The 22,162-nt window shown below is 38.4% G+C and overlaps 1 protein-coding gene and 1 non-coding gene across 2 annotated transcripts in view; both read left to right on the plus strand.

Moving 5' to 3' along the window:
• Positions 1-22,162, plus strand: part of GRM8 (glutamate metabotropic receptor 8) — a 2,175,877-nt gene that overhangs the window by 1,773,002 nt on the left and 380,713 nt on the right. The window lies entirely within an intron of this gene.
• LOC128665333 (U5 spliceosomal RNA) lies at positions 9,047-9,158 on the plus strand. Its single transcript, XR_008403092.1, has one exon. It is a non-coding gene; the product is annotated as a U5 spliceosomal RNA (small nuclear RNA).

Here is a 22,162-nt window from a genome sequence, read left to right on the forward strand (position 1 = left end):
AAATGTACCTGCAGTCAGTACGGGTTACTTGTTTGTTGCATTACCTTATGTAATCTAAATAAATATATTTGGCTTCCTACTGGCAGTTGTGGTATTGAGAACTGTATGTGTCTAGACAAGATTACTTGTGTAGGTGTTTGTGTGTCCATTTGTATATATATTTGTGTGTGTGTATATAAAACGCAAATACACTTCACAGTACTACACAATTTGGGGATAAGTGATAAGGTGATAATGATATGAAGTGGTATAAAATATTCATGATGCTAAAAAAAATATTGTAATTGCCAAAGAGAAGAAAAAGGCAGAATATTTTTGTGTGTAGATAGAGATACATTTAGTAGCCTAGTTTGTTATTTTGTGTACGTGTATATATATATATATATATATATATATATATATATATATATATATATATATATTTTTTTTTTAAACTGTATATTTTATATATATATATATATATATATATATATTTTTTTTTTTTTTAAACTGTATATATATATATATATATATATATTTTTTTTTTATTTTTTTTAAACACCAAATGCTATAAAAAAAATGTATCCTTTGGAGATTTTGGAAAAACAAACAAACATTTTTTCACATCTGGTTGAACAAACAATAGCAAGTGTGTATAAAACCTGAACAAAAAAACCCAGCTAAAGCTTTAGCCTAATGGATACACAGCAGAATGGTGTAATGGATAAGGAGCAGGATGGTGTCAAAGGGGAGTTAATAAAAATAACAAAACACTGACATTTTCAATTAATGAAGTCCACATTAAATGTAAAAATGTGAGATGTACATAGACAGAATTCTATTTTGACTGATCAAAATAAAGCAAACTACTTTTTTGAAATCACAACAACCACTGAATACAAGGTAAAAAAACAATAACATAATATAATAGGTTCCATTATTAAGGAGAAGAAGCTGTTTTGGAGCTGTAACAACTGCGTCTTAACCTCTCCACATCAGAGGTGGCAGAGATATATAGCCCCCCACACTGATTACATTTTCATGTGCAATTATAACTGTGGGCAGCCACTTCCCTCTCATTTCAAAGATAGGTTGACATGTTCGTTCCATAGCTTGTAACCTTGTTCGGTTGGCTAATGTTAAATGGGGCACTATATACCATCAATTTGATTATTCAAGTCAATCATGCCTTAAAATTGATCACAAAAAAGTCTAGTAATCTGATGATATATTTTTATATATTTTGGCTACATTGGGCTTCTTCTTATCTCAACAATTCTACATAACGGTTTCATATCAATTTGGGGCAGTTCTAAAAAATTATACATTCCAGTAGAGTGTTTCAAAGCCAAAGTATTATTTATGAGCAATTCATTTGCATTGTTTTGACGTAATTTTTATGTCCTTAAAGTGTGGCATTTTAGGGAAAAGGAATCATTGATCTACACAGAGCACTGTTTTTGCTAACTTAGAACTTCCATAGACAAGCAGATGTATTATGTTGACACTTCATTATGGAACTTGAATGATGGTCATTATCGCATTGTTGCTGTAGAAAGACAAAAAGGTCCTCAAATTTACAAAGTGTTACTCTTTTACTGCTAGAGGAGTTAGCACATTTCTGCTGGTCCTTTGGCACAAATTGAGATTAATTATTAGATTTTTACGATTATCTATTTATTTGCCAGAAAAAAAATTACTTCTGAAAACTTATTATGTTTCTGTTTTTAAATTGTGTTATAAATCCCTGTAAATTGTTCAATAAATAAGCTTGGTGGACACATTTGTTATAGTTAGAAAAAGGTGAACAAAGTCCACTTAATTCCAAAAGTCAAAAGCACATAAAAAATCAAATAAATAAGATCACTGTGTACATGGACCCTCAAGAATAGGTGTATTTTTTTTTTATTTATGTTCTTATCTTGAACCTTCAGTTACCATTTCTTGTATCCATATTATTGTAATATAATTTATATATAATTTATATAATATACCTGATAATATCGTTATAATGGCAAAGGGATTTTATAATTGTATTACATGTTTTGACATGATTGAAACCATTGTTAAAAGTCAAATGAAAATAATACAAAATCTGTTGCATCTATCTATCTATCTATCTATCTATCTATCTACCTGTCTGTCTATCTGTCTGTCTGTCAGTACCTTTCTGTCCCGCTTTTTTGTAATTATATATTGTAATTTATGAAATAAAACATACTTAATTAAAATGTGTTCAATTAACCCTTTAGATTTATGACTTTATGCAGTTAACTTGTATTAATATAATCTGTGAATTACAATTCAAAGAAAAATGTCCTGTATTTATTAAGTTAATTCTCAGAGGCGAACACACACAAATACCCCCGCCACACTCACAGACACACCCACACACACAGCATAGCACATGTTTTACCATTGGTTTTAGATCATATTATGATTACAACATCCACATTGATTGCATAATTGATTAAATATTTGATCACATACAGTGGAATCAACTCTTACCACTTTATAAACAGTGGCATTAATGTACATATCAGATGTGGGAATTCTTCATCACTAAACCAAATCGCTACACTTTGGTATTAAATATAAGCACTTCACACTTACATTGATCACACTACACATGATATTATTTTCCAGCACCTTTTGATCTTACATTATTTATTGGAAGACTGGAAGAAAGTTCTGCTTTGCATGTTGTGATCAACACTAAACCACTGAGCTGGTGACTGCTCCCAAACATTGCACACAAAGACTGAAACTGAGATAATGTGGTAAATTAGCATATATTAAATGTAATTAATATAGTTTTACACATGGGCTCTATTTATTGAGCGGACATTTATTGAGCTTTGGAGCTCTGGTGATGCATTTTTTCACGAAAGAGCCTGCAGCCGATACTTACGAAGCAGTGGTGTAAGCTGGTGGTTTAAATCACTGCAGACTAGTCAGTCCAGGATGATTGGCAGCTCTTGCTCTGGTGCAAAGTGTTGTATTCAAGCACAATAATAAATGCTCAGACTGTAATGTGATAAATAATATTATTTTCTTTAAAAAAAAAAAAAGAGTATAAATGAAACACCTAAACCTTAAATAAAAAATAACATCAAAAGACATCAGGAATGTTTGAAACTTTATTACCCTAATATCCCAGGTAATTTCCCGACCTGACTACTGCAATAACCAACAACAGAAAAGGCAGACACCAGGTTACGGCAGTTAGGAATCCAACTTATTGCAGTGAAACAGTGCAAAAACAATGTGCCCCAAACATGTGGAGAGAACAAGGCCTCTTACGCGTTTTGTGTGAGCAAACACACTTTGTCAGAGAGTCTGCAATAACCTACTTATTGGCCTTCCTCTTTCCTGCCACTCTCCTTTCATTCCATCCTAAATGCCTCTGCCAGGCTAATCCACATTTCCTGCTGCTCTGTATCTGCTGCACCTCTCTGTGAGTCCTTTCACTGGCTTCCCCTTCACAGCAGAATTAAATAAACAATTCTCACCCTGACCTACAAAGCCCTTAACAACACTACTCTCCACTATATGTCCTCACTAATCAACAAAAACACTCCCTAAATACATTTTTGTTCAAGGAAGCCTTCCACCCAACTCACTAACAAATAAATTCCACTTACCTAATAATTGCCCTCATCTAACTCTGTACTAAACGTTCTCAACTCATGTTTCTTCCCCTCCTACCCTTCTAGATAGTAAGTTCCCATGGCCATACAGCACTCAATTCCTCTTTTATTTGTTTGATAGATTATGTATCTCTTACATTTTTGCAAAACAAAGAACTAACATTAAAGGAACATGAAACCCCAAATCTGACTGAGAAAGAGCATATAATTTGAATCAATGTTCCAATTTACTTCTATTATATTATTAGTTTAGTTTTCTTTGTATCAGTTTTTTAAAAGCATACCTAGGTAGGCTCAGGAGCAGTAGTGCACAACTGGAAGCTAGCTGCTGATTAGTGGCTGCACATATATACCTCTTTTCATTGGCTCAGCCAATGTGTCCAGCCAGCTCTCAGTAGTGCATTGTGGCTCTAACAAAAAGGGATACCAAGAGAATTAAGTGCATTTTCTAATAGAAGTAAATTAGACTGTTGTTTAAAATGATATGTTCTGTCTGAATCATAAAAGAAAATAGCTGGCTGGACTGTTAGCCTACGGACATTTGGACGGCAGACATTTGGCAGATGGACATTTGGCCGACGGATAATAGTCCGAGACACAAGTGGCTGTCAGATAACAGTCCGGCCACGAGATAGATAGATAGATTTGACTGATAGATTAGATAGATAAATGCAATAAATAGATACATCCGCTAGATAGATAGATTCAATAGATAGATATATAAATAGATAGATTCGATAGATAGATAATTTCACAGACAGAGAATCACAAGACGTGCAGGCTGGGACCCATGGTTAGGTTCCCAGAGGCGGTTGGGGGGCCCGAGGCTCTGATTAGAACAGGGCACTCTGGAGCGTATTTGCCCTCGGCCAAACTCGGAATGCTGTCAGCCAAATATTCGTCGGCATTTTGTCAGAGCACATATATATATCTACACACATATATATATATATATATATATATATATATACTGCAGAATCTGTTGGCGCTCTACAAATAACCGATAATATATATATATATATATATACAGTATATATATATATATATATATATATATAGAGAGAGAGAGAGAGAGAGAGAGAGAGAGAGAGAGTGTGTAAAATATTAAAATCTAGTCTAGCGTAATAAACGCTGTTGGGTTAGAGCACAAGTATGGGTGTTAGGTTATTTTGCAGTTTGCACGCTACATTGACTTCTATGGGAGAATACGTTAATGTGCTGGCAATATATGAAGTTCCACTTTTTGCGCACGTTGGGTTTTCATTCTCATGCTAACTTTTTACTTTCAACTCATAATACGAGTGTAACATGACTTGCGCAAAACGCTTCCATCTAATGAATTTTACCATGTGAAAGGGAGTGCAAAATAGAGCTTCACTAGTAATCTAATCCTACAAAGAAATCCAAATACACAATAACTATGCAAATTATTGATAAGGAAACATTAGCTATATAATTGTACTACACATTTACTTTCAAAAATTATTTCCACCTTTAAAAAAAGCTGCCCTCTTTTTTCTAGACAACTTTTTTTATTTAGTGTATTTTGCAGAATGGAATTGTTATTATAATATACATGTTTGAGAGTCACCTACTTTCCCTAGAATTCCATAAGACATTTACAATTTAGAAAGCACCTTCTTTCCCTAGCATTCCTTAAGACGTTTACAATGTATGTACTGTCACCCAGTCTGTTTTGTAACATTCTTAGTAGACTCATTTCTGAGTGAATTGTTTTTTACAATAGTGGTGGTGGTGGGGGGGGGAAAATAACTCGTAATCTTTTTATTTTCTGGGCCTTTAGCCATAATTCAATCAAAGGGGTAGTTTTGGCATTCTGTACAAAGAACAAATCTGCATATGAAGATTCTAGTACTGAACAACATTGGAAGATAATTTAGTAGTGCATAGAATGTGAGACATAAAAGAGAGGAAACTATTAAAAAAAAGACATTCAGAGGCTGTGGTAGAGATCTACCTACTTTGCAAAAGGATACATCTGGACAATGTCTTTATATGTCAGCTTTTCTGCTGCTTTTTACCTTTAGAAATATGTAATCAGTGAGCACAAACTTATTGCTAGACCTTTTGGAGAATTGTAGTGCCAGAAAACATTCTCATACACCTGTTCCATCCCTTTGAAGATTATTAGCATGGCTAGTTTCAAACTAATGATTTGAATAGCTGGCACAAAATATTGTGCAAACAAAATGAATACTATTAACAGTGTAATAAGATAATTTAACAACATTACCAATTATCATTGGGCAATACCTATGGCTAGATGATAAGATACTATTACAGCCTCATCTATGTTTTCATTGAAATATGCAGCTAATAAAGAGGTGTAGAATTTGCAGTTATTGGCTTTAACTATCACTACTACAGAGGTTTTTTTTTTTTTTAAATATGATTATGCATGAATATAGCAATTATCAGAAGTATAAAGTAATTATAAAAAAGCCAACACACAAATGTACAGCTCCCAGAGAGCAGGGAAATACATTCTATCTAGGCACTTAACCATACATTGTCAAGCCAAAATCTTTGCAAGAATTATATTTTTGAGCCTCATATTTAATGATGATCTTTTCAATCTGTAGAATGCTTTTACAATTCAATCTTGACCAAATTATCTAGGAAGGTTATCATTTACTGTGAGAAGAAGAATTATTAGCGGGTTGCATTAATTGCATTTCTAAAATAAAGTATATCATAAATGTTATTGCACACTTGCCAATAAATACTGTTTAAAGGAATATTGAGAACAATATGTAATTATATTGTATATTTTGACCTACATACACTAAGATATAGTTGGACAACAAGATACAATGAGAGTTGTGGCATGTTAGTATCCTGTGTAATTAATTTGGTCTTTTTTGCATCGGAAAAAAGGCTCATCAGATATTTTGCAGTTTTTGAAAATCAGATATTCCTAATCTTAAACAAAGTATTTATACTTGTGAGTAGAGGCTTCCCAACCCTCTTGGAGCATGCAGGATTGTCACTGGTTGACCACAGCTCCCCAGCCAGGGCAAATATCCTGTCCTAGCTACATGCCCAGACTCTCAGTGAGCAAGAAGTAGTTAAAGGTAAACAGAGACACAGATATAGTTGGCAGATAAGAACTATGATTAAGCGCCATTTGGGAGCATGGAACGTGTCTTACTGTCTTTTCCAATGCTCTATGTCTGCCTGTACATTTGTATTATGGAGTAAATAAATAAACTGTTTTTAATTAGCCACTTTTACATTTTTTTGAAGAGCTAAAAAGCCCCTTGAGTTCGCCCATATTGCCTGAGCTGTAGGCTTAACTAAAGTAAAAAATAAACGTTCATGGTTTGGACAAAACATGTGGTTTTAAGAAACGTTATAATTTGATTCTAATATCAAATGTATTTTTTCTTCATACATGGGGAGAGTTCACAGATGCATTTATTACTTTTGGAAATTTAGAACCTGGCCACCAGGAGGAGGCAAAGACACCCCAGCCAAAGGCTTACATACCTCCCCCACTTCCCTCATCCCCCAGTCATTCTTTGCCTTTCGTCACAGGAGGTTGGCAGAGAAGTGTCAGAAGATTTAATATAGTATCTTATGGAGGGAAGTACTCTTCAAAATGGTTCTGGAGTTTTAAGTAATCCTGTCAGTCTCTCAGTGAGAGCATGGATGAATGTTAGAGTCCGGAGATGCAGGGAGAGTCTTTCTGTGAAACCATCCTGATTCATGTTAACAGCTACTTAGCAATCAGAGTTGATGACTTTCGCTGCCTGCTTTCTTCACTCAAGTCCATGTCAGAAGCGAGGCTACTATCTGTCAAACTTGAAGGGCCATGTTCCTGATCCACAGCGTAGATTCCAGTAAGATTGTTTCATTTTACTTCAATGATGTGGATGTTATGTAAACAAAGAAGTCAGGGTCTCAGTGAGACTCCTTTATTTTTGGGGAATCAAGGGTTAATATCTCTAGAGGGGGGTTATTGAACAGGGGGGACTTTAATCATGTTTGTTATGTGATTCTGTCTGCTAATGTGTAGTGGAGCTTGGGCTCGTGGCTATATCAGAACATAACGGACGTTTTTTGTCAGGCTGCGTGGCCCTGGTAGCCTTGGCGCGCTTTTCTATGGCCTGCACGGGGTACCTTGTGACTAGGCGTGGTCACGTTCTGTTCTCCATTTCCATATTCCTAACTGCATTGTGATGGAGAGAGTCTGTTTCGCTAGTTGTCTGGTTCACAGGAGGTGGTAAGTGCTCCAGCCATTGGGGGTGTAAGGTGCTGTTCTTATTTTTATCTATCCATAATTTTTATATTCAAGTTATGGAGCATTCTGAATTTTTGGAGACCGATGTCTCTGATTCAAATTTGACTTCTTGCAAGGAGTATGAAGTGTCCCGGGTAATCTATGCCCATCAGTATTGATCTGAATGCCGCTTTAAAGTGCTATCTTCTCCCAAAACAGGGAATTTAGAGTCCACCGAGCCATCCGCCCCTGGGAATTCCACAGCCCATGCAGCGCGTCCCCTAGAACCTACTTTGGCTATGAAAGCAGGTGTCCTTAATGCCGTTACCCCTTCTCTGGAAGGCGGCTTGTTTCCTCCAGAGGTTACAACACATTTCTGCATGGCCATATCTATGGCATTGGCACATTTACATCTTCCAGAGAGGGAGGTGTTGCTGAGATACTGTTCGTGTTCTGCTAACCAGGGCTCATGAAGCGTGAGATCATCTGGGTCAGATCAGCCATCTGAAGCTTCAGGGGCCCAACCCTCAGGGTCGGGTTGTTAGTTGCCCCGGCAGAGGTTTAGTCTTGCTTTTCTTTATAGACTGGTGTGCCTTCGTGTCCTGCTGTGGCATGTTTTGTCAGTGCTGGAGGATCCCAGTCCTAATAGGTTGAGGGATCCTCCATCTTCTGTTCCAGACTGCAAGTTGGAGACGTGTGGGGATGAAGTTAATCTCCTTGTCGTCTCCAATTTACTTTTCTTTATTGGGTATCTTGTTCCAATTCTGAGCTTTGGAAGAATGGGGCCTCTGATTGGCTGGTCCTGTTAGTGTGCCCATTCTTCTTGGGCGTTCACGTGCGGGTGCTGCCCTCTTTTTCTTTGATTTGGTTAGGACCGAAGCTCATGTCTGTTATTTTTCCGTTGGGAAATATTTCTCTCTGGAATTTGATACTAGCGATTTTGTGGTCACTTGAACACTTCCGTGAAAGTTGCATGTTAAGGTGTTAGTACATTGTTATGTCTTAATTCCTTTGTCAATTCCTATTGGGGTCTCGATTTTTTCTGTGGCCTGGGTCAGTTTTGAGTGCCCTATGTAGCAGGCTGGTCCTTGTCATGTGCTATTTTCTGTTCCTTATGGTCTATATCATCCACGTGGTGCTGGTATAACTGGCTGACCTGGTTGGGTGGTGAGATGCTCTTTGGTTTCTCTTCAGATCAAAAAATGCTTTCGCATTTTGCTATAGTTTTCGTGAAGTGGAACTTCCATGAGTTTTAATACATTATTGAGGCTCTGCCCATACAGGGCTAAAACATGGTAGAGGAGGCCTTTCATCCCAGACATCAGACTGGTTCTGGTTTCTTCTTTTGAGAGGGGCATCAGGGGATTGTACTCAGTCCTCACTGTCCTGTTCCTATTTGTTGGCGAGGGTCCAGAGCGGATCCTGCTAAGGATTACTCTGGGTAACGTTTTCCTCTTCTTCTAGTTTGAGAGATTGTCCTCTTGGACTCTGTTTACCTTGATTACGGTATCTCTTCCTTCGGGTTGAAGTTGATTGGGCCTTTTTGTCCCCTTTCCTTGGGGTTGGCCTTCTGGTCATCTGTTTCAGAAAGTTAGGGTCTTCTGGCTTTTTCTAATTCCGGGATCTCAGCTGCTCCCATGTTTTGGAGATTTGCAGATTAGGTTGTCTCCTTTTTTCCTGTGTTTGCCCCTACTTATTCAAGAAATAGACTTTTCTACTGGGATGGCCATAGTGACCGGATGGTTCTTCATTCAGTACTTGACCTTTTGAGTCTATATACAGCCTTACGCTCCATGCCTGTGTGCGGGTGAGCTGTTTTTGTCCCCTTTCCTTGGGGTTAGCCTTCTGGCCATCTGTTTCAGGAAGTTAGGGTCTTCTGGCTTTTTCTACTTCCGGGTGTGCGGGTGAGCTGATTTTGTCCCCTTTCCTTGGGGTTGGCCTTCTGGTCATCTGTTTCAGGAAGTTAGGGTCTTCTGGCTTTTTCTACTTCCGGGATCTCGTCTGCTCCCATGTTTTGGAGATTTGCAGATTAGGTTGTCTCCTTTTTTCCTGTGTTCGCCCCTACTTATTGGAGAAATAGTATTGTCTACTGGGCTGGCCGTAGTGACCAGATGGTTCTTCATTCGGTACTTGACCTTTTGAGTCTGTATACAGCCTTATGCTCCATGCCTGTGTGCGGGTGATCTGTTCTGGTTTCATTTTCCAGCCCTTTGGGGTGGATTTGGCATTCCATAGTATCTGCCTGGTGCTTGGAGGTACTTTTGAGGCGGCCGTAATTTTTGTTTTTTGTTCTTCTGGCACCTTTTTCACCCTGATATTTCTCCTAGTGTTCCTTGTTCCCTTGGCAGAATTACTGGGGGGATGAGGGAAGTGCTGGAGGTATTTAAGCCTTTGACTGGGGTGTCTTTGCCTCATCCTGATGGCCAGGTTCTGAATTCCCAAAAGTAATGAATGCAGCTATGGACTGTCCCCGTCTGAAGAAAAGAAAATTATCAGGTAAGCATAATTTAAGTTATTTCTCTTAGTACCCTCTGGATTGCTACATGCATTTGGTAATTGGCTCACCAGATATGTTTAACTAGGTCCCACTAGTGCATTGCTACTCTAGAGCCGAACTTAACTATGTGTTTGCAAGAGTCTAACACCTAAGGTTTATGCTTGTTTTCAGCAGATAACTATTGTTAGTGTTTTTCTAGACACAAAATGCTTCTGTGATTAATTCCTCTGAAGCTTTTTACCACCTGAAAGCAACACAACATCATTATCTACACTGTTAATTGTTCAGTTTTGTCCAAAAATAAAATGTCCCCAATTAATGACAAAAATAGCAATTTTGAGGAGTCTGTCAATTACATCACAGGTTAAAAGACCTGAATGTTGACTGATTTCTTTTTATGTTTAAATCTTTTTATTGGTATAAACAGAGATAATTTCGTTACAGCAGTGGTGATACAACATTTCTGAATAACTCGCAGGTGATATAAAAAGTATAAAGAGAGCCAAAGTGCTATACTTCTATATCTGAATTTTCTGCCACCTACTAAAGTCTCTTAGAGTTCATTATATATTTGCCAATGTCAAATCCCGATATCCTATGTTAGTTTCCAATCATTCAGTGTCAGGGAGAACTCCATTGGTTAGTTATAAATACAAAGTCTTTAATAGGACAATGTGAGTGAAATAGATAATGGCTCTGATCATATTCGTCTGAGTAGGTGGCATGATTTTGTTATCTTCATTGGCACAGTGTAAAACCAGAGCAACATTAGAAATCTTCAACAAAGACAGAAAAAGAGAAAAGAAAAGGAAAAAAAAGGAGGGAAAAGGGGTAGAGAGGGAAGGAAAGGGAAAAGAGTAAGGGTTTAGATAGAGGGTAACCTATCAGTAGTTCTTCTGCGAGCTGTGAGTGAAGCCTATTGTGTAGATAGGTAAGGGAAAGAATGAAGAAATGAGGATAAGAATAGAAGGACGTCGGGTCCCCCCCCCCAAGAAACCGAACCATTTAGCACCCTATCTTAGAGGGTCTTTAATGGGACTTATACGGCTGAGGTCTGATTGAGTGTCCAGTAGAACCAAATTTTCTCGAACTGTGATTGTGTGTCTAAGATCTTAGAGGCTGATTCATACATGCGATATGTAAATGTTAATCTATTCATTACTTCCTCCCATGGGGGGGCTTTATTTTTCCAATATTTTGCAATACTCATTCTGGTGACCGTACATGTTATCTTGATGAATGTGTTTATGTGTTTGTTAAATCTATGTATAGTGCCATTAAGCAGGGCTTGAAAAGGAGTTAGTTGGATAGGTTCTTTGAGGACAGACTCGAGAAGAGAGGATAGTTGAGCCCAAATTGGCCGTATTATAGTACAGTCCCACCACATGTGGTAATATGATCCTATTTCCCCACATCCCCTATTGCATAATTTATTATTGGAGAGAGACATATGGTAGGTTTTAGTCAGGGTTAGATACCATCTATACATAGTTTTGATCGTGTTTTCTCTCAGGTCTGCACTCAGAAGTCCTGTGCAGGCCGAGTGGAAAATTTCATCCCATCTCTTTTTATCTTTTACCATATCTAAGTCTCTTTCCCAGTGTAGGAGTATTGTGGGTTTAGTCAGTTTGTTTAGCGATTGGATCTCTAGGTATATTCTAGATATCGCCCTTTTGGGTCTATAAGTGGAGTTCAGAAAGGTTTCCAGGGTTGAGAGTGTGCTATGGTTAGAGGTTCTGACATATTTTTGAATTGCTGAGTTAACCTGGAGATACTGGAACCACTGGAGCTTAATTGTATCTAATTGGGTCTGTATTTGAGAGTATGTTTTAGATTTTCCCCCCACCAGCCAGTCTGCCACCCTATATAGTCCTTTGTTAGCCCATTTATCGGTTATAGTCTGTATCTCTCTGGAAAGGAGATATCTAATTGGGTACATAAGTGTTTGGGTAGGTAATAGCTTTTGTTGTTTGGCTAGTAATGACCATAGGTGAGTGGTATTGTCTGAAATGTGTGATCTGAATTTGTCAGGTGTATTTTTTGTAGGGTGTTTATTCCACAAGATGTCATCTACCTGGGTGGACCCCCTAAGGTCAGCTTCCATTTTGGTCCAAAGTACTTCTCCCCTTCTCCCGCCTATGATTACCGTTTGGGCTAATCTTGCTGCTCTGTAATATTCTAACAGGTTAGGTGCTCCTATCCCTCCCAAGACCCTATGCCTTGTAATAATAGTTGATGAAATTCTTGCCATTTTCTTCCCTCTTATAAATGCTATTAGTTCTGCTTGGAGTATTTTCAGATCCGCAATCGGAACTTCTATGGGAAGTGTTCGGAATAGATACAGTAGGCGGGGTAGAATGGTCATCTTTACTGCTGCAAGCCTACCCATCCATGAAAAAGTGAAAGTCTTCCATTTATTAAGGTTCCTTCTAATTTCCTTGAACATAGGTTCATAATTGCGCTTGTGAAGGTGGTTAATTTGGGTAGTCAGGTAAATCCCCAGATATTTAAGGGAGTGAGTGGCCCACTTTAGGTCGAAATTGATTTCTATGAGTTTTTTAATTTGTTGGGGTAGTCCTAGTGATAGCGCTTCACATTTATCCAAATTAATCTTATAACCTGAAATTTGGGAGAATTGATCTAGAATTTTATATAAGTTAGGTAGTGAAATGAGGGGCTTAGTCAACGTCAGCAGGATATCGTCCGCAAAGAGTGTTAATTTGTATTCCTGATCTTTAATCGTAACTCCTGAGACATCTGGTGTCTTTCTAATTGTTGCTGCTAGGGGTTCTATGCAAAGTGCAAAGATAAGGGGGGAAAGTGGGCACCCCTGTCTCATACCATTTAATATAGGGAAGGATCTAGATTTATATCCCGACACAGAAACCTGAGCTGAGGGAGTCGAATATATCACATTCAAAGCTTTAATGAAGGCCCCTTCAAATCCCATCTGGAGTAGGACTGCTTTCATGTATCCCCAATCTATTCTATCGAATGCCTTCTCCGCGTCCAACGAAAGGAGCAGAGAAGGCATTCCCTTTTTCCCAACATAGTCTATTAAATTCAGTATTCTCTGTACATTATCCGGTGCTTCTCTATCTTTAATGAAGCCTACTTGATCCAAGTGGATCAATTTTGGAAGGATATGTTTTAGGCGATTGGCTAAGACCTTCGTGAGAATCTTCAGGTCCTGGTTAATAAGAGAAATGGGACGGTAACTAGAACAAAGCTTATGATTTTTACCAGGTTTGGGTATTACTACAATTCTAGCTTGTAGAAGGTCATTTGGGATTTTATGGCCTTCCAATATATAATTACACAGATCAGTGAGATGGGGCACTAAAATTTCCTTAAATGTTTTATAGTATTCGCTAGCGAATCCGTCCGGCCCTGCTGCTTTCCCTGATTTAAGGTCTTTTATAATACCCAATATTTCCATTTTTGTAACTGGGGCATTTAAGCTGTCGCTGTCTTCCTTCGAGAGGGAGTTCAGCTCTGCTTCCTTTAGGAATGATGTAGTTTGGGATTCTATCTCTTGTGTGTGTGTTACTTTATTGCCATCATATAGCTTCCCATAAAAGTCTGCAAAAGTGTCCACTATGTGTTGCGGGTGTGACACGAGAGCACCATTCGGGGCTAGGATGGACCCTATAGTGGATGCCCTACACCTTTCTCTTAATTTATGTGCTAGGAACCTATCCGGTTTATTTGCGTATAAGTAGTATTGTGTGTTGAGTTTCTGGATCGCTCTAAGTGATTGATTGTTTAAGAGGTTAGCTAGGTATGATCTTTTAGTTTCTAAGGTGGATAGGATATCAGCTCTGCTGGTTAATCTATGTTGGGTCTCAAGTTCTCGGATTTCTGCGTGGAGGTTTGTTATCATGGATTTATATTGTCTATTCCGAATCGATTTTTCCCGTATAAGCAGATCTCTAATGTATGTTTTATGTGCAGCCCATGGAGATAATGGGTTAAGTGTGGAGCCACTATTAATGTTCCAAAATTCGGTGAGTTGTTTGCTAAGTTTGTCTTTAACTAAGGGGTCCTTTAAGTATGTGGGGTCATAAGTCCAAGTCCTAGCTCTGAGTGTATCTACAACTCCATCCAGGTGCAGTGTGAGAACCGAGTGGTCGGACCACACACAGGGGTGGATGGTCGAGTTTCTAAAAAGAGGTAATAGTATCTGACTTGTGTATATGTAATCAAGTCTCGTGTAGTGTTTATGAGCAGAAGAGTAGAAGGTTGTATCCGTGGTTTGACCATACATTGAGTACCAGGAGTCGACCAATGCATGTGGGGCTAAGTGTTCTTGGATGGAATTTACTATTCTGTTGTGTCTAAGTTGTTTAGGAGTTAACTTGATATTATTGTCCGTATGTTTAGTCATAGTAATGTTGAAATCCCCCGCTAATATAATTTTATGTTGTGACCAGTTAGTAAGTAAATTGGAAATGTTATTGAAAAAAGTGGGCTGATTATCGTTAGGGGCATAAATATTACATAGGATAATGTTGGAGTCTAGTAGGCGGCCTTTAACAATGAGGTATCTCCCTTCTTTGTCTGCTATTGTAGATTCGTGTTCAAAGGGTAAACTGGAATGGATCAGTATTGATACACCTCTCTTCTTGGTGGTAGTGGATGCATGGTAGTGTGTTATAAGCTTGTATAATGTGGCTATTCCCAGAGAACCTTAAGTAAAACAGGCTTATACAAAAGGTTATTACCAAGGGAGATAGCTGGTTTACTTAGTACAAGTTCTTTTTATAACACTTTACAAAATCAAAATAAAGTGAATAAAACAGATGAAATGAAGCCTTTGTATATTTTACACACTTGAAAAGAGTTGTGTTCTTTAAAGATAGACGGCAGCAAACAAGCAGCTTATTGGTACTTGTCTGAGAAAAGCAGAATTTTATAGCAAAGTCTCTTTTTAGTTAAGCTAAGAAGTGAGAAACTGATTTGCAGTCTGCAATGTCCATATATCAAGAGGTATCAGGTTACAGCAGGCAGAGTGTGTGATACAGAGAGAGCCAGATTTAACCAGTTGTGTGCACTTTAACAGTTTGTATGTCAGAAGATCTTTGGATAAGAATATATACAGCTAGAGACAATTGTATATAAAATTAATGATACTTGCGAGTGAGTTTAGAACTGCAGAGAGCGAAGTTGGCACTGAGTCAAAATGGATCACCGCAGGGAAGCTGTTCTTATTTCCTGGTAGAGGTAAACACTCAGTAACGGAGCTGGCTGGAAAATCAGACTGCAGAGTTAACACAGACTTGCAAGAGTTGCTGCCAAAGTCTGTTTCCTGAAATGTAAAGCGGCAGGAAATGCTTCTTAGGTTTAGAAGCTGGAGAAATGACAACAAGGATTTCCTTTAACAGGTACAAAAGCAGGATCTGTAGATTTTAGCTTTAGAGCTTGAAGCAGAGTGGGAACTACAAACTTCAATTATCAAGCAAAGCACAGGTGTACTGATCACACCTTTAAAGGGAGGTGAAGGAGTGGGTTGGTCTTAGTTCTTAAAGCTACAGGAATATGACAGATCCCCCCTTTCAGGGGCGCCCCCTTCCCGGATCCAAACCTGGTTTGTCAGGATGTAGACGATGGAAGGATGTGAGCAATTGGGGAGCATGTAAGTCCCTAAGGGGTATCCAAGAATCCTCCTCATGACCATACCCTTTCCAATGTACCAGATACTCAATTGTTCTACCCCGGAGGAATCCAGAATTGATTCCACTTCGAATTCCGTTTGATCTTCTATCAGCTGAGGAGAGTCCTTGATGACTTGAGGAATATAAACATCAGATCCTTGATAGGGTTTAAATAGAGAAACATGGAAGGATGGGTGTATCCTGTAAGATACAGGTAGATCAAGAATCGCTGCATTAGGGTTGATCATTCTTTTTATCTTGAACGGACCTATGAACTGGTTAGCCAGTTTTTTGCTTGGTACCTTTAATTTGAGGTTTTTTGTTGAGAGCCAAACTCTATCGCCAACTGAGTATTGAGGTGGAGTTAGATGTTTTTTATCAAAATAACTCTTTTGGGTACATTTAGATTTCTCTAAGTGAATCTTTAGGGAAGTCATAGTTTGTTTCAAATTAGAGACATAATCCAGAGCATAAGGTGATTTCGAGGTGGAGATGGAGTTGGGTACAGTGGTTGGATGGTAACCATAAGTGGCAAAGAAGGGTGAAACTTTAGTAGAAGAGTTGATGGAATTGTTGTATGCGAACTCTGCAAGCGGTAACCATTCAACCCAGACATCCTGGTTCTGTGAGATATAACACCTTAAGTATTGCTCCAAAGTCTGATTCAGTCTTTCAGTAAGGCCATTAGATTGGGGATGAAATGCTGTTGTCATTCTTGAGGAGATTCTTAACAATTTACATAGTGCCTTCCAAAACCTGGATGTAAACTGAGTCCCTCGATCAGTGACTATAGAGGTCGGTAAACCATGGAGTTTCACGATGTGATCAAAGAATGTTTTAGCTGTTGTGAGAGCGTTTGGAATTCTCTTAAGAGGTATGAAATGAGAGAGTTTAGTTAGATGATCTATAACCACTAATATGGTTGTGAATGAATTAGATGGTGGTAATTCGACTATGAAGTCCATTCCAATCATGGTCCAAGGGACTTCAGGTATAGGTAATGGTTTTAGTAAACCAAAAGGTCTGTGGTGTTCTTTTTTGCAAGCTGCACATACATGACAATCTGACACAAAGGTAACTACATCTTGTCTTAAACCAGGCCACCAGTAATTCCTTGTTAATAAATCCTGGGTTTTAGTGATTCCAGGATGACCGGACATAGGGTTTGTATGATGTAGATGTAGGATCTCCTTTCTTACAGAAGGAGGAACGTATAACAAATTGTTGTAGAAGTATAAACCTGAAGTGGTGTCCTTTACGCAGCATGATGGAATGGTAGAATCTTTTAGTAAAGCTAATAAAATGTCTTTTTGTAGGCTAGAAGTTACAGCTATAAACTTGGTCGACGGTATAACTGTTTGTTGTTCTTCCTTTTCATTATGTTTAATGAAAGAACGGGAAAGAGCATCAGCTTGGATGTTCCTTGAACCTGGTCTATATGTGATCTGAAAGTTAAATCGGTCCAGGAATAAAGACCATCGGACTTGTCTTGATGACAAGGTCTTGTTTTTTCTAAGATATTGTAAATTCTTATGATCTGTAAGAACTGTAAAAGGTTTGAGTGTCCCTTCCAGTAGGTGTCTCCAGTGTTCCAGGGCACATTTGATAGCTAGAAGTTCCAGGTCCCCCATGGAGTAATTCCTTTCAGCTATAGACAGGAGTCGAGAGTAAAAAGCTACAGGATGTAGGACTGAAGTATCGGTTTGTTGTTGGGAGAGAATAGCACCAATACCAACAGTAGAAGCATCAACCTCTAACACAAATTGAAATTCTGGATTAGGAAGCTGTAGGATAGGAGCTGAAGTAAAACATTCTTTTAAATGCTCAAAAGCTTGTTGGGCTTCTACAGTCCAAACGAGTCGATTCTTACCGGTTAACTTAGTTAGAGGTTGAACAATGGATGAAAATCCTTTGATGAATCTCCTATAAAAATTAGAGAAGCCTAGAAACCTCTGAAGTGATTTCACAGAGGTAGGTACAGGCCATTTGAGTATGGATGTAACCTTCTCTGGATCCATGTTTACACCCTTAGGGGAAATTATGTAACCCAAAAATTTTATTGTCTTTACATGGAATACACATTTCTCAGCCTTGGCGTATAGCTGATGTTCTCTTAATCTAGACAAAACCCATCTTACATGTTTTACATGATCAGTTAGATTTTTGGAGTATATCAAAATATCGTCTAGATATATTACAACACACACATCCATTAAGTCTTTGAAAATATTGTTTATGAAAAATTGAAATGTGGCCGGAGCATTAGTTAAGCCGAATGGCATAACATTATATTGAAAGAGACCATAACGGGTTCTAAATGCTGTTTTCCATTCGTCACCGCTTTTTATCCTGATTAAATTGTATGCTCCCTTCAAATCTAGTTTGGTAAAAATGGTTGCATCTGTTAACCGTTCAAGTAATTCAGGTATTAAAGGAAGTGGATACCTATTTTTAATCGTAATAGAGTTTAATGCTCTGTAGTCAATGATTGGGCGTAAGGTCCCATCTTTATTTGTGACAAAGAATATGCCCGCTGCTGCAGGAGAGGTTGAGGTAGAAATAAAACCTTTCCTTAGATTATCGTCTAGGTACTCTCTGAGAAATTTTAATTCTTTTTGAGAGAGTGGAAAAATTCGGCCGAACGGTATGATAGACCCAGGTTTAGTATCAATGGGGCAATCATAAGGTCTGTGTGGAGGTAGATTTTCGGCTTCCTTAAGGTCAAATACATCTGAAAAGTCTGAATACTGCAATGGTATATGAGGGTGTAGAGTTTTGATTTCCACACAGGGAAAACAGGTAGCAGAACAGTATGGGGAAGAGAAAGTTACTGTGTTACTGCTCCAGTCTATTTGAGGGTTGTGTTTTCTTAACCAAGGATAACCCGATATTAAGGGGTGTAGTGAGCTAGGAATGATATCAAACGTAATGTATTCTGTATGACCCATGTTACAAGAGACAAGTAAAGGAACAGTATGGTGTGTGATTGGGCCTTTTAAATAAGTAGAGCCATCAATAACCTTCACATAGATAGGGGTTTGCTTTTGCACACAAGGTATTTTATTAGTATCTACAAGGGTTTTGTCAATGAAGCTTCCATAAGCTCCAGAATCAATCAGCGCCTCAGTCTTGAGAAGATGCTGGTCCCACTGTAAAGACAATGTGAAAGTTAATTGTGATTCATGAATGTTATCAGTATTTGGGTTAACCATAAGAATCTTACCCCTTTTTTGCCGGTTCAGAATAGGGCAGGAAGAGAAACTGTGTTCTTTATTCCCACAGTACATACAGAGGTTTGATATCCTCCTTCTCTGTTTCTCTTCTTGGGATAATGGTCCACGGATGGCCCCAATTTCCATGGGCACAGGGGCTGTGGAGGTCTTTTCAGAATGAGAGGGTGTAAACCTTTTGAGGTAAGTCTCTGGGTGTTGTTTTTCAGCTCTCCTCTCTCTATATCGTCTGTCCATGGCTATGCAGATCTTTATGAGGGATTCCATGGTGTCTGGAGGTTCAATGCGAGAGATCTCATCCTTAAGATGTTCAGAGAGACCTAAACGAAATTGGTTTTTTAAACTTACAGTATTCCACTGTGAATCTGTAGCCCAGAGCTGAAAATCTGCCACATAGTCCTCAACTGGACGTTTGCCTTGCTTCAGGGTGCGCAAATTTGTTTCTGCGGTTAACTGGGTGTTGCAATCCTCATATAAGACAGCCATCTCCTTAAAAAAATCACTGATAGAATTCAAAATAGGATCATCAGTTTCATAAAACTTATCAGCCCACGAACGGGGATCTCCAGTTAGATAAGAGATGGTAGTACAAACCTTGATCTTGTCAGTATAATATGTCCTGGGCTTCATGGAAAACATCAGCATGCATGCATTTCTGAATTCACGAAAGCGTGTTCTTTCACCAGAAAAAATACGTGGAGGGTTAACCTGTGGTTCAGGGTGATCAGCCTCTTTCCTTGAAAATAAATCATTCATTAACCTCTTCAGGGTGTGGTTTTCATTTTTAACTTCAGTCAAACCTTGTGCTAAAATTTCAACTTTCTGGTTTAAGGAAGCTATTTCAATTGCCATTTAGGCAGGATCCATGATTTTTTTATATACAAGCTTTAAACTATAATGTATATATGTTAGTAAATTTCTTTATGGCTTGATAATTCTGTTATAAGCTTGTATAATGTGGCTATTCCCAGAGAACCTTAAGTAAAACAGGCTTATACAAAAGGTTATTACCAAGGGAGATAGCTGGTTTACTTAGTACAAGTTCTTTTTATAACACTTTACAAAATCAAAATAAAGTGAATAAAACAGATGAAATTAAGCCTTTGTATATTTTACACACTTGAAAAGAGTTGTGTTCTTTAAAGATAGATGGCAGCAAACAAGCAGCTTATTGGTACTTGTCTGAGAAAAGCAGAATTTTATAGCAAAGTCTCTTTTTAGTTAAGCTAAGAAGTGAGAAACTGATTTGCAGTCTGCAATGTCCATATATCAAGAGGTATCAGGTTACAGCAGGCAGAGTGTGTGATACAGAGAGAAGGAGAGAGCCGGATTTAACCAGTTGTGTGCACTTTAACAGTTTGTATGTCAGCAGATCTTTGGATAAGAATATATACAGCTAGAGACAATTGTATATAAAATTAATGATACTTGCGAGTGAGTTTAGAACTGCAGAGAGCGAAGTTGGCACTGAGTCAAAATGGATCACCGCAGGGAAGCTGTTCGTATTTCCTGGTAGAGGTAAACACTCCGTAACGGAGCTGGCTGGAAAATCAGACTGCAGAGTTAACACAGACTTGCAAGAGTTGCTGCCAAAGTCTGTTTCCTGAAATGTAAAGCGGCAGGAAATGCTTCTTAGGTTTAGAAGCTGGAGAAATGACAACAAGGATTTCCTTTAACAGGTACAAAAGCAGGATCTGTAGATTTTAGCTTTAGAGCTTGAAGCAGAGTGGGAACTACAAACTTCAATTATCAAGCAAAGCACAGGTGTACTGATCACACCTTTAAAGGGAGGTCAAGGAGTGGGTTGGTCTTAGTTCTTAAAGCTACTGGAATATGACATAGTGCTGTGTGAATTGTTTAGCCCAATATTTGGGGATTATATCATGGGTAAAATGGGTTTCCTGGAGGAATATAATGTTGGCCCCTAAATGTTGGTATTGGGACATGGCTGTACGTCTTTTGACATTAGTGTTTAGTCCTCTCACATTATGAGAGACAAGATGTATCTGGGGAGTCATAGAGGCTTTGTGGTGGGTGGTCTTGGTGGTAATGAGTCTGTTTTAGGATGTTTTAATACATACTGACTGGGAGGAGTCAAAAAGACAGTCGACTGGTGAAGGGTATAGTGATTTAGTTCGGAGAGGAGAGTGGACCCGACGTCCCTGAAGAAAAAGAAGGATAAGATTAAAGAGAAAAAACAACAAGAAAAACAACAATATACATAAATACTTAACTTGAGCCCCTTAGGAGGGACAACATATAAGATATGCATTAGCGTTACCTTATAGAGGTGGTCGCTGCCTAAACTTTAATATAGCTAAAATTATTAAGTCAGCAACATATAAACTTTTCTTGAAACAATAAACATGGCTATAACTATAACTTTTCCATAATATCTGCATCTGAGTATTTAACTGGAAAGTCAAATAACAGTATTACCCCCAGCAGGGGGGTGTGGGGTGGTATATCCTTTGAAAGGTGTCATATCAAAAAAGGATACTGGTTTCTCAGCGGAATATGCTGAGTCCTGGAGTAGGAGATTCCCGGCCATGGGGGGTATCCCAGGCAGGATGAGAGGTTAGAGAAATGTAGGTTTGTCTTATTTCTTGGATCCTTTGTGGGTCACTTTTGTCCATCTGGGCTGTTTAGGGGGACCAGATGATTTCTGTGGCTGATCCTCAGTGGGTATATGTGGAGTCTCTAGTCCCAAGAGTTTGCAGGTCGGACCTATGTCCTCCTGGTCACGAAGTGTATAGGATTTGTTGTCTTTAAGGATGTACAGGGCAAAGGGAAAACCCCATTTGTATTTAATTTGGTTTTTTCGTAGGAGGGTAGTCAAGGGGCGGAGAGAACTCCTTCTTTGAAGTGTTCGGAGACTAAGATCCTGAAAAAATTGTATTACGGTACCT

This window comes from Bombina bombina, chromosome 6 (assembly GCF_027579735.1).
Source record: "Bombina bombina isolate aBomBom1 chromosome 6, aBomBom1.pri, whole genome shotgun sequence".
Taxonomy (NCBI): Eukaryota; Metazoa; Chordata; class Amphibia; order Anura; family Bombinatoridae; genus Bombina; species Bombina bombina.